The following is a 12,553-nucleotide window of genomic DNA, read 5'->3' on the forward strand; positions in this document are numbered from 1 at the left end:
AAAACATATTAAAGGAAGAGATAATATTATTACTGATACTCTAACCAGATATTTGAATTCTTGCAGATCTAATGGCAAGCAGTAGCAGTAGCACTAGCAGTAGCAGTCATTCCAAATGTCTGATTTGTCAGGAAAGGCATAAGGTGGCAGATTGCTCAGTTACTAGATTTGTTGACAAACAAATACAAATAACTTTCAACTCTAGAAAGCGAGAAGGAAGTAGCAAAGAAAGAAGAAGCGTTTCTCATAAGAGAGAACGACTAGTTCCAGTTCTGGAATAGAACCAGATGAAGAAGGGAAGCTCGTCTATGAGGGATGACAGACCCAGAGAGTCATATTCAGTGTTTCGTCTGCAACCAATATGGACATTACAGCACCCAGTGCATCCAGAACCCTAGAACCAGGAAGATAAAAGGAGAAGGCAGGTAGAGAAATGACTCAGTTGCAATCAACAAAAATGTTTCAGAATTAAAGAAGGATAAAGAAACAATCGAAGTTGATTTTGTTATCGAAGATTTTCTAGGAAGGACTTCAAAAATCTCAAAAGAAAAGAGAAATTTGCTAGAAGGGATAATTAACAGTCCAGTAATTACAACAAATACATCTTTTTCAGTTAATCTTAGAGAAGTGGTAGAAATATTGGAAGAATTTGAATCAATTATTTCAGAAAAGCTTCAGGATTGTTAACAGGGGAAGTACATCTGAGCTCATTCATCAACAGATTAAACTCAATGTTGAAATGGAGATTCAGTTGAAGAAATACAATTTTACTACCAACGTGATAGTAAGTATTTCAAAGTATCCAGAATTGAAGCAGTTTTGGATGAGAAGTGGTTTGTGTATTCCAAAATTATACATTCCCATAAATATAAACCCTGAACTGCTAATAGCAGTGCAAAAGGTCTTAAGGACAGGAGAAGTCCAGTTTTTTTTATTCAACAAAACAAGACAAGCTTTTGATTTCCTACCAGCAATGGTAAAACATGTGCTAAACTTCACTAATCCAGGACGGTTATGGTAGATTGGCTACATTGAACCAATCAAAATGAAATTAAGAAAAGTTTTGTTTTGGAATTTTTTTTCTAGAAGATTGGAAGGACGAAGCAGTCTCAAATTTTCATGAAGAAAAACCAGACTGGGAGGATTTCCAAAAACACTGGAAATTCTATGAATTGGTTCAGAATTTATGGGGAATTTATCTTCTAGAAGCTAGGATGACTTTAGATTGTATATTCTTCACAGATCATGAAATTTTGATTGCTATTGAAGGAAAGTTTAGAAATTTGAAGAAGCAAATTTAGCAGAATTTGTTATTGGAGCAAAGAAAATAATTAATCAAATTAAAAACTGGCAGCATCATCTTCCTTCAACCCAGGCCATGAAGAGCGATCTTCAGATTATACTTGTAGAGTTAGCAAGAAAGCAGTACAATGAAGAAATCATTAGTACTTTGAAAGATCTCTGAAGGAGAACAAGATGAACGGCTCAGATGATAGTCCAGGTGTCATCATATCTCACGCTAGACTGAGCGGACTACTCATAAGGGTTATATCAGACATTTTTCCAAAACCATATCATATCTCAGGCCTCGTCGAAAGGGCAATCCGACGGGTCATATCTTTTGTTGTTTAGTCAAAAGTTACTTTATTAAAATGTCAGTAGTTTATTTTATTTGAAGGTGAGTCAACAAGCATGTGTTGTCCCCTCTTTTCTTTTTTAAAGTAAGTGAGTCAGCAAAGCATGTGTTGTCGCTTCCTTTATCCTTTTAGCTTTTGCTTTATGTCAGACATCTGCTTTTAAGAAAACAAGTTGTGCTTACCCATTAGCAGTCACTTGCTATACAAGGGAGCTCCGACCCTTGTGTTCGGGGAGGGAAAATTAAGAAACATTAATATAAGTCTATTCAGTTCAAGAGATCTATCTCGTCTTAAGTCTTTCTTTCTATTCTAGAATAGTGTGGTTGCACTATCTCAATCAGTAGCAATGGTATCGTGCTCTCATCACATCTAGTCCTCATGGTTCTTAAATCATATAATGCAATTTAAGTAATAAAAAACTCATTTCGTAATTTAGTATAAAACTTGTCGTATCAAAACCCAGCATACAGCCGTCACATCAAAACCCAGCATACAGTTGTTATATCAAACCTGGCATACAGCCGTCTTATCAAACCCGATATACAATCGTCTTATCAAAACCCTGTATACAATCGTCATATCAATCTCGGCATTCAACCGTCATTTCAAATTTTCACCATTTCCACCACATTTCCAGTATTTCCATCAATCAGTATAAATCACATTTCCATCGTATAATACTATAAAAAAAACTAAGATTCAATGGTGTAATAACATATAAATAATTCTTATGCCACACGACTTTTAATTGATAAATCATGATATACTACACTGCTTGGGAAATATATATTTTTGCTAAAAACTAGGTTTGGTCATCTTCATAATTTTTACTCAGATCAAAATACCCATTTAATAAGGAAAAGGAAGATGATCAACCCTACTCACTTTGGTTTTTCCCCAAATACGTATAATAAGTAAAATTATCAGTTTCATATACCTGAATCATTCATAAAATCATATATAACATACACGAGTCGAGTTTAATCGGTTTAAATTTAAGAAAAAGTTGACATAATCTATTCCCCTTACCTGTTCCTGAAAAACTCCTTATCTCGCTCCCTGGAACAATTCCTCGATTCTTGAATACAGCGAGGAGAAGGTCGTTGGCAAGTCAAGAAAGACAAGGGAGATAATCGGAGGGCTAGACGGAGCCTCGAGAGACTTTAGGAGCGAGAGAGACGCATAGGAGAGAGAGGAAATTGAACCCCTAGCAGAGAGAGAGAGAGAGAGAGAGAAGTTTTAAAATTTTGAATGAAAAATTACCTAAGTTCTATTTATAGGCAAGCTGGCCCACAGGAAACCATCGACGATTTTCCTGAATTTGACAAAACCATCAATGGTTTGGCACTTAAAATACTCTCAGTTATTGTAACCATCTACGATTTTCTAAGATGGCTTCAAACCGTTGACGGTTTGATGCCGAACCAAACCATCTCCATTCTTTCCTTGTTTTTCTTCTCTTTTATTTATTTTTATTTTCTTTTTCTTGGTTCAGGTTCCTACATCCTTTCCCCCTTATAAAAATTTCATCCTCGAAATTTGTTAACTCATACTTATCATCACTATTGGAATTACCAATTCGATTATCTGACTCTAGGAAGAGTCGGTAGCCACCCACATGGCAGCCCCATTCCAAATTTATTAATTACCGTCACTTATGGAGGAGGAATACCGTGGTTACAATAATGGTCTTTGGGAGATTACAAGTAGATCAACTAAATTCTCCCAATACCACTCAAACACTAAACCCAAAATTTATGGATTACAAACACTCCTGCTTAACTGGACAACCTGCACAAAACACAGTATATATATAATCAAATTATTACCTGAACCATCGTACCTACCTACCTAGGGTTAGGTCTCACTGAATAGATGCGAGTACTTCCGACGTATTTCCTCTTCCAACTCCTATGAAGTTTCTTCCATTGTGTGGTTACGCCAAAGCACATTTACTAACGGAATCTTTTTAGTACGGAGTTCTTGTTCCTTACGATCTAAAATATGAATCGATATCTCCTCATAGGACAAGGTGTCTCTGATTTCTAGGAATTCATAGCTTAACACGTGCGAAGGGCCTAGGACGTACTTTCTCAACATCGATACGTGAAAAACGTCGTGGATCATAGATAAAGCTAGGGGCAATGTTATCCTGTAAGCAACCGGACCAACCTTCTTCAGTGTCTCGAATGGCCCGATGTACTTAGGGTTTAACTTACCCTTATTTCCAAACCTCATAACTTCCTTCATCGAAACAATCCTAAAAAATATCCTATCTCCTATCCCAAACTCTAAGTCTCGTCGACGAGTATCAGTATAACTTTTTTGTCGACTCTAAGTTATCTTAATTCTATACCTGATTAATTTGATCTTCTCGAAAGTCCGCTGAATAAGCTCCAGTCCAAAAATCTGCCACTCACCAACCTTGTACCAATACAGTGGAGATCGGCACCTTCGACCATACAACACTTCATATAGTGTTATTCTAATACTAGCTTGATAACTATTATTATAGGCGAACTCCACAAGTGGCAAAAACTAAATCCAACTACAGCTGAAATCCAGCACGCAAGCCCGCAACATATCTTCTAATATCTGAATCGTTCTCTCTAATTGTCCATCAGTCTATGGGTGAAATCCAATACTGAAATTCAGTTGAGATCCCAAGGCCTTCTGCAAACTCCTCCAAAACTAGGAGGTGAACCGTGGATCTCGATCGAATACAATGGATACTAGGACGCCATGAAGTCGGACTATCTTTTGCATATATAGCTCTGCCAGCCTATTAATGGAGTATATGACTTTCATAGGAACAAAGTGTGCGGTCTTAGTCAAACGATTCACTATTACCCATATAGCATTTTGTCCATGCAACGTCGAAGGCAATCCCCTTTTGAAGTCCATAAAGATATGCTCCCACTTCCACTCAGGAATACAAAGTGGTTGCGGTGGTCCTGCTGGCCTCTGATGCTCTGTTTTCACTTGCTGACATGTCAAACACTGTTTCACGAACCAGGCAATCTCTCTCTTTATATTGTTCCACCAGAACGATTCTCGCAAATCCTTGTACTTCTTTGTGCTCCCTAGATGTACAGTATAGAGAGAGTGATGAGCCTCTTCCAGAATTATCCTTTTAATTTTTACATCCTTACGTATACACAGCTGGGTGTAAAACCTCAACACTCCGTTGTCTGAAATATTAAAACCTATTCCTAACCCACAATGCACTTTCTCCATAATTTTTACCAATCCACATCTTTCATCTGAGTGGCTTTAATTCTGTCCTACAAGGTCGGTTGAACAACTAGACTAGTAATAAACCCTTGATGGTTACTTTCCACAAATTCCACACCAAGCCTTTCCAGATCCATCTTGATCTGTTGTTGAGTTACTACTGCCGATGCTGACGCATTCACCAACTTCCGACTTAAAGTATCTGCTACCATGTTAGCTTTTCCCTGTGTGGTAATTAATGGAGCAGTCATAGTTGTAGAGACCTATAAAATGTTAATAATAATATTAATAATAAGTACGAAAAAGGAGAAATTAGTTTGGTGTAAGGCCAAATCGTCAACGGTTTTTGGTGGAGCTCAAAGAACCGTCAACAATTTTAGTTACCAAGGATCAGTAAAAGGTAAAATAGTAAAAATGGTTTGATTAAAAAGGCCAAACCATCGACGGTTTCCCCTGCGCCAACAGCCTATATAAAGGATGAAGATTATTTTAATGTTAGAAAATTAAACCCTCTCTCTCTCCTCTCTTAGGGCTACGACCTCCACCCTTTTTCTCTCTTTGATTTCTCTTTCGAAACAAGCCCGAGTCAGCTGATAAACGTCATTTCGGGATCCTGGCGACGATTCTCTCCAATTTAATCAGAGTGATTTCGTAAATCATGCATTCTAGACGCCACTCCAAAACTAGGGTAAAAAAGTTGTTTTTAAAGTTTAGGTAATTTTTTGAAGTATGTGGGCATAGGAATGTTAAATGAGAGTTATTCTAGGGTTGAGTTGATTAAATTAGGATTTATAGATACAGGGCTTTGTGTGAATGCCGCAGGCACGATTTTAAGATCCTTGCAGGCTTTTGTTATGGAATCGAGTAAAGGCATAGATTATGTCAGGTATTTTTAGAAAATCTATCCGTTTAAAATACAGTATTTGATTATATAAAATATTTATATGATTTTCTAGATATTTAGGTATATGGGTATGGAACTTATGAATTAATGTATATATTTTTTGGAAATATGATGTTTGGACTGAGTAAACTCTAGAAAAAAATATGTTTTCCCCAAGCAATTAGTGTGACGACCTGCTTAATTTTCACCTTTTTTTTCCATAATAATAAAACCATTTTCACAAAACTTAGCAGATCATAATTCACCTGGACCCGTGGGTACCAGGGATACATCAGAACACATAACGGAAGCCTAAGCAGCAGGAAACATACAATCATACTATCATAAATACAAAATTATCCATCATAAAACTAGAGTTACTACATCCACTGTATTTAAGCATATACATCCCAAAAGAAAAACCTATGAACATTTCCACAAAAATCCAATCGTCCCTACCAAAACTTACCCTTCAGAGAGGGCAGATCAATAGTACTAAATCAACGGAGCTTTACCCGCTCTCCTATCAAAGGCTCCTGAAATGTTTATGAAATTCGGGGTGAGACACCTCTTAGTAAGGGAAATAAACTAACACTAGTGTGTGACAACATGAGCATTTCTACGGTATACATATATTCATAAACATAACCAGTAAAACTGTATATATAACATTTTTGGGAAAACATGTATAATCAAAACATGACAGAACATACTGTATTCTCATAGCATAACTCATCTCATATAATAATAATATAAAAACAATCCTGGTAGGTTAGCTGGTTGTTGTCATGTATTACCCCCACATGATTGGGTTGTGTGGCCCGAAGGCGGGAGCTGACAATGGTTGGCCGACCACTGCAAAGTCAAAAGTACAGTCTGTAAGTCCGATGGGTCTGCCAGACCTAGTCTGTACACCAGGGGCGCTCACACTTCTTAAAAACCACATCGACCATCCAATCTCACACCACTCCGTACAGTGGCGTTAACATAAATATCATGATAAATCATGAACACATAGTATCGGTATTGTGCAAGTGCTACCCTAAACCAAGCCAACCAGGTTCTAATAACATATAGGATATATTGAAACTGTGATACATGGTTATTTCATATTAATTATCAAATCATTCATATCATTTTGCATATATACGGATATCATGAAAATCATCAGCCCATACGCCGGTATTTCACATTTTCCATAGCTTAGCTCGTACACCGGCAAATCATATCCATAGCTCAGCTCGTACGTTGACAAATCACATCCATAGTTTGGCCCGTACATCGAAAAATCATATACATAGCTCAGCCTATACGCTGGCAAATCATATCCATAGCTCGGCTCGTACGCCGGCAAATCATATACATAGCACGGCCCATACGCCGGCAAATCATATCCATAGCACGGCTTGTACGCCGGCAAATCATATCCATAGCATGGCCCATACGCCGACAAATATACAAAAATCTCGGCCCGTACGCCGGTTTTCACATTATAAAAATTCATATCTTTATCATATTCCTAGAAAACAGTATTTCATATTAATTTCAACTCATGCCACACAAAACAGGTTTTTCATATATTCAACGTACCATCATTTTTAGCAGTATTTCCCAAATATAAAACATATATAAATATATTTATTTTCTTGAAGTCAAATGCTGTAATAATATAAATATTTTTCATAAAATATTAGCTTAGTTTATTCCCTTACCTGATTCCTCAAAACACCCTGAAAATGACATTTCTCAAAGCTAAAGTTCAGTATTTCTACGCATACTACACTTTCTACAACTGTCAAATAGTCAAATACTGAGTAGAAAGCCTTACCCTGAATTTGGGATGGTTTCCAACTCAGCCCCACCAACGATCTACCCCAGTAAACTTGGAGAGAACTTCGCCAGGAGCATCGTGGTGGCTTCAGATTGTCGAATCGGCGAGAATCCGGCCTGAAATCGTAGAGAGAAGGTAGGAGGGGCGTAGAGGAGAAAGAGAGAGAAATGTTTGTGCAAGATTTCGGCCAAAAATGAAAGTTGGCCTTATTTATACACTGGGCTTCGTCGACGAGCCACGTCACCTCGTCGATGAGGTCAACAAGATATTCGTCGACGAACTCTCCCCTTCGTCGACAAAATTCAGAGTCGCCCAAAAATTCTCTTGGTATTTTCTCGTCGACGATACATACCCTCGTCGACGAGACTTTGTGTTATCCTCATCGACGAATCCCCTGTATTCGTCGACGAGTCCTTGATTAAATTCCTTAGTTATTACTCCCAAAGTGCAATGTCATCGACAAAGTCTACTGCCTCCTTCTGTTTTCGTTTATATTTCCCTCCCTCTTTATTATTTAAATACCATTATTCTTCGGGTCATTACAGTTAGTATATTATAGGGCAAGACTCACTTGTGTAGCATGAGTGTGATTATTTTATAGTACGTATAAATAGACCAGAATATTTTATGATTACACAGAACAAATGCAGTTTGATAATGATTTTTAGAATGACACAAACATCACAAAAAATACGATATTATACAGTATATTATTACAGATCAGCAGGCCTAGTGTCGTGATATTTTACCCGGCCTAGTGCCATGATATTTCAGCCGGCCCAGTACCATGACAATTCAGCCGGCCCAATGCCGTGACAGTTCAACCACCCCAGTGCCATGATCAGATATATATAACAGTTTATTCAGAAATTTTAATATGACAGATTTTACACTAAAACATGAAACGAGTTATGTTACAATTATTTATGAAATGTACTATATGATAACAGAACCCTAATGACTTAGTTTAGTTTCAGAGCACAGTACTGTAGCTATCAGTTTAGATTACTGCCACCACACATTTTAGATAGAGTATTGGTGATTGGATGATCGATTAAGCCCAGAGAAGAGTAGTGTGCCCCTTTGGCAATCTAGACCAGGCTGAGTAGGCCAATCGTACTTACAGACAAGTCAGTTTTGGCTTAGCGTGGTAGACCTGCCATTGCTAAGTCTCGCTTACAGGTCACACAACCCAATCATGTGGGGGTAATACATGATATCAACTAACTATCAATCTAAGGAAAAATTTCAATGATATACAGATATAAGAGATGATTTACATGCTACGAAAATTTATTATGATATAGTATGCTTATGTTTAAAAATACATATTTCCATGATTTATCAGTTACAGTTGATATATATATTACAGCTAAATTACTTGCAGTATATATATTTATAACATGCTAGAACTTATGTTGCCACACACTAATGATATTCTATCCCACTTACTGAGAGGTGTCTCACCCCAGAATTCAAACATTTCAGGAGATCCAGACAAGCGAGCGGAGTGAGCTCCAATGTAAAGGAGGTGTTGGCACAGTCCTAGATTCAAGGTAAGTGTTGAGCTAGGAGATGTGTTTTGTATAATCCCTATGACGTTTTATGGTTTTTGGGGATGCACATGTATATTTATGGAGATAATAGAACTCTGGTATTGTATATAAGGTTCAAGTATATTATGTTTTCCCACTTCATAGATAATATGTATTTATAGACAAGTATCCCCGGTACCCACTTTGGGTCCAAGATGACATTATGGATGTTATTATTGGTATCAAAGTAATTCTATGTTTTTAGCAATATGGAAAAAAAAAAATCAGGTTGTTACAATAGTCCTTTATCAACTCAAGTCATCTCCTCTATCTCATATTTGACTCTTTCTACGTGAAAATGTACTTAAGACTTTTTTGATTTGTGAATATCTCGCACCTTTCACCATATAGGTAGTGTCTTTAGATCTTTAATACAAAAACCACTATTGCCAGCTCCAAGTCATGCATAGGTTAATTCTTCTCGTACTCCTTAAGTTGCCAATAAGCATATGCAATAACCCTTCTTTGTTGCATCACTACGCATCCGAGCCCTTTATGATAAGCGTCATTGTAGATCACAAATCCAATATCTCCTGATGGAATGGTCAAAATTGGGGCAGTGACCAGTTGCTATTTCAGTTCCTGAAAGTTCTGCTCACACTCACCAATCCACTCAAACTTTACATCCTTCCTTGTTAGCCGTATCAGAGGACATGACTGTCTAGAAAATCCCTCTACGAACCGACTATAGTATCTTGTCAGACCCAAGAAACTTATAACCTCATGCACATTTTTTGGTCTCACCCAATCAACTACTGCCTTTATCTTGCTTGGGTCCATTGAAACACCTCCCCTAGATACTACGTGTCCCATAAATGCAACTTATTCCAACCAGAATTCGCATTTCTTAAATTCAGCATAGAGTTTCCTTTCTATGAGTACCTAAAGTACCAACCTCAAATGTGTCTCATGCTCCTAAAGACTCCTCTAATAGACCAGTATGTCATCAGAACACCACTACAAACTGATCTAGAAACTAGTGGAAGACCCTATTTATTAGATCCATAAATGTAGCAGGTGCATTCGTCACTCCGAACGGCATAACCAAAAATTCATAATGGTCATACCGGGTCTAGAAAGCAGCATTCGGTACATCCTCTGACTTAACTCTCACCTTATGGCACCTAGATCGGAGATCGATCAACAAGAAGACCTGTGTTCCCTGAAGCTGGTCAAACAGATCGTCAATACGCGGTAGCAGGTACTTGTTATTTACCGACACTTTATTTATCTCCTGATAGTCGATGCATATTCTCATTGAGTCGTCCTTCTTCTTAACAAACAACACAGGGGCTCCCCATGGAGATACACTGGGCCTGATGAACCCTTTATCCAACAACTCTTGCAATTGCTCATTTAATTCGTTCAACTTGGCTGGAACCATTATGTACGGAGCCTTAGAGATCGGCGCCATTCCCAGAGATAGATCAATAGTGAACTTCACCTCATGCTCAGGAGGTAATCCAAGCAAATCATCCAAAAATACGTTAGCAAACTCTTTTACTATCAGAATATCCTCTAATTTAACTTCCCCCTCTGGTGTTTCCTTTACCCAAGCTAGGTACCCCCGACACCCACTCAAGAGTAACCTTTTAGCCTGCGTGACTAGCAGAATCGATGGCGAGGTGAACACACGCGACCTGACAAATCTATACTCCCGCTCCCCTAGAGGTCTAAACACTACCTCTTTATTGTAGCAATCAATACTAGCATAACTAGAAGCTAGCCAGTCCATCCCCAGAATCACCTCAAATTTGTGCATGACGAGAACTACAAGATTAGTAGGCAGCGTCTTCTTCTGAATACTGACAAAAAAATTTTTAAGTACCCTCATACACATTACTACGGTCTCTATCGGTGTAGCCACTGATAAATCGACGCCTAGTGGCTGAGCCTCTATCCCACACAATTTAACGAATTCTCAAGCCATGAATGAATGTGTACCACTGAATCAAACAACACAATAGCTTTATGCGACAAAAATCAAATAGTACATGTCACCACGTTGCCGGTGTCCTCTGCATCTCTCGGCGTAAACAAATATACTCGCGTCTGGGCAGTGCCCCTCTGGTGACCACCTCAGGGTGCCTGATTATGTCCCAGGAATTGACGAGGTGCGGGCACAACACTAAGCGGTGCACGATAGTCTTGTGCTATGTGCCCAAGTCTACCACATTGGTAACAACCAACTGATCTACCCTACCACTTGCCTCAATGCGTCTAATGACACCTGGGGCAAGGAGTGTGTGATTGAGTTCCCTGAGGAGCTCGAGGTCCAACCTCCTGTTGTAGTCATCGGGCATCCTCCATGTACCCCGACTGATGCTCATCTAAAAACTAGGAGGCAAGGGCCTCTTCCTATGACTCGTTATCTCCGCACTCCTTTGTAGACTGGTCTCCAACATTGTGGCCTTATCAACTAACTCTAAAAAATTATAGACCTAAAATGCCACAACCTGATTGTACATGCCCTATCCCAGTCCTCTCTCAAACCTTAGGGCCTTCCTAGGCTCATCCGGGATCATGTGCGGGGCGAAACGAGATAACTTTATGAACTTGGTCGCGTAGTACTGTGCGTTCAAGTGTCCCTGAATCATATTCAAAAATTCCTTCGCCTTGGCTTCCCAAGTGGAAGTAGGGAAATATTTGTCGAAGAAGATCTCCCTAAAGCGGCTCCAGGTAATAGCTACAGGTCCTGGCCTCTGTTCCTTGACTAGGTTCACTACTCTACCCCATCGTTTAGTCTCCTCAATCAATTTGAAAGTGGCGTACTATACCCTCTTCTCATAGGTGCAATGCAGGACAGCCAGAAGCTCTTCAATCTCTTGAGCCCAATCCTCAGCCGCGATTGGGTCCGCTCCTCCAACAAATGCCAGCGACTACATACGGGTGAACTGCTTGATGGTGCAGTCTCGATTTGCAGGTGGGTAGTCCTATCCTCTATCATCCCTCCTTTTCTCTGCCCTATCCTGTCAGGCTAGTCCTATCCTTTGTCATCCCTCCTCTTCTCTGCCTTAACCTGTCAGGCTAGAACTCACAACACCGTAGAGGTGTCTATATCCTCCTCACTAGAAGCCTCCAAATTGTTATTCCCTTCGGCATCAACGTTCTTACCTCTAGGATTCATCCTGAAAATAGGGGAAAGAATAATTTTATTATAATTCTATTGGTGGAAAACTACCTATATAGCTGATTAGCTATAACTATAAAGTTCCCCTATATCCCGTACTAAGATACTTAGACCTTTCCCGAGAAACTTTTCCTGCACAAATAAATCATTTGACTTTCAAACTTCTCAATCTAAAGGTTTGCCTTACCGCTCAAAAACAAAATAGTCAATGGTTTGCCATGATTTTTTTGAGACCGTTGCCTC

Source organism: Malania oleifera, chromosome 2 (assembly GCF_029873635.1).
Source record: "Malania oleifera isolate guangnan ecotype guangnan chromosome 2, ASM2987363v1, whole genome shotgun sequence".
Classification (NCBI taxonomy): Eukaryota; Viridiplantae; Streptophyta; class Magnoliopsida; order Santalales; family Ximeniaceae; genus Malania; species Malania oleifera.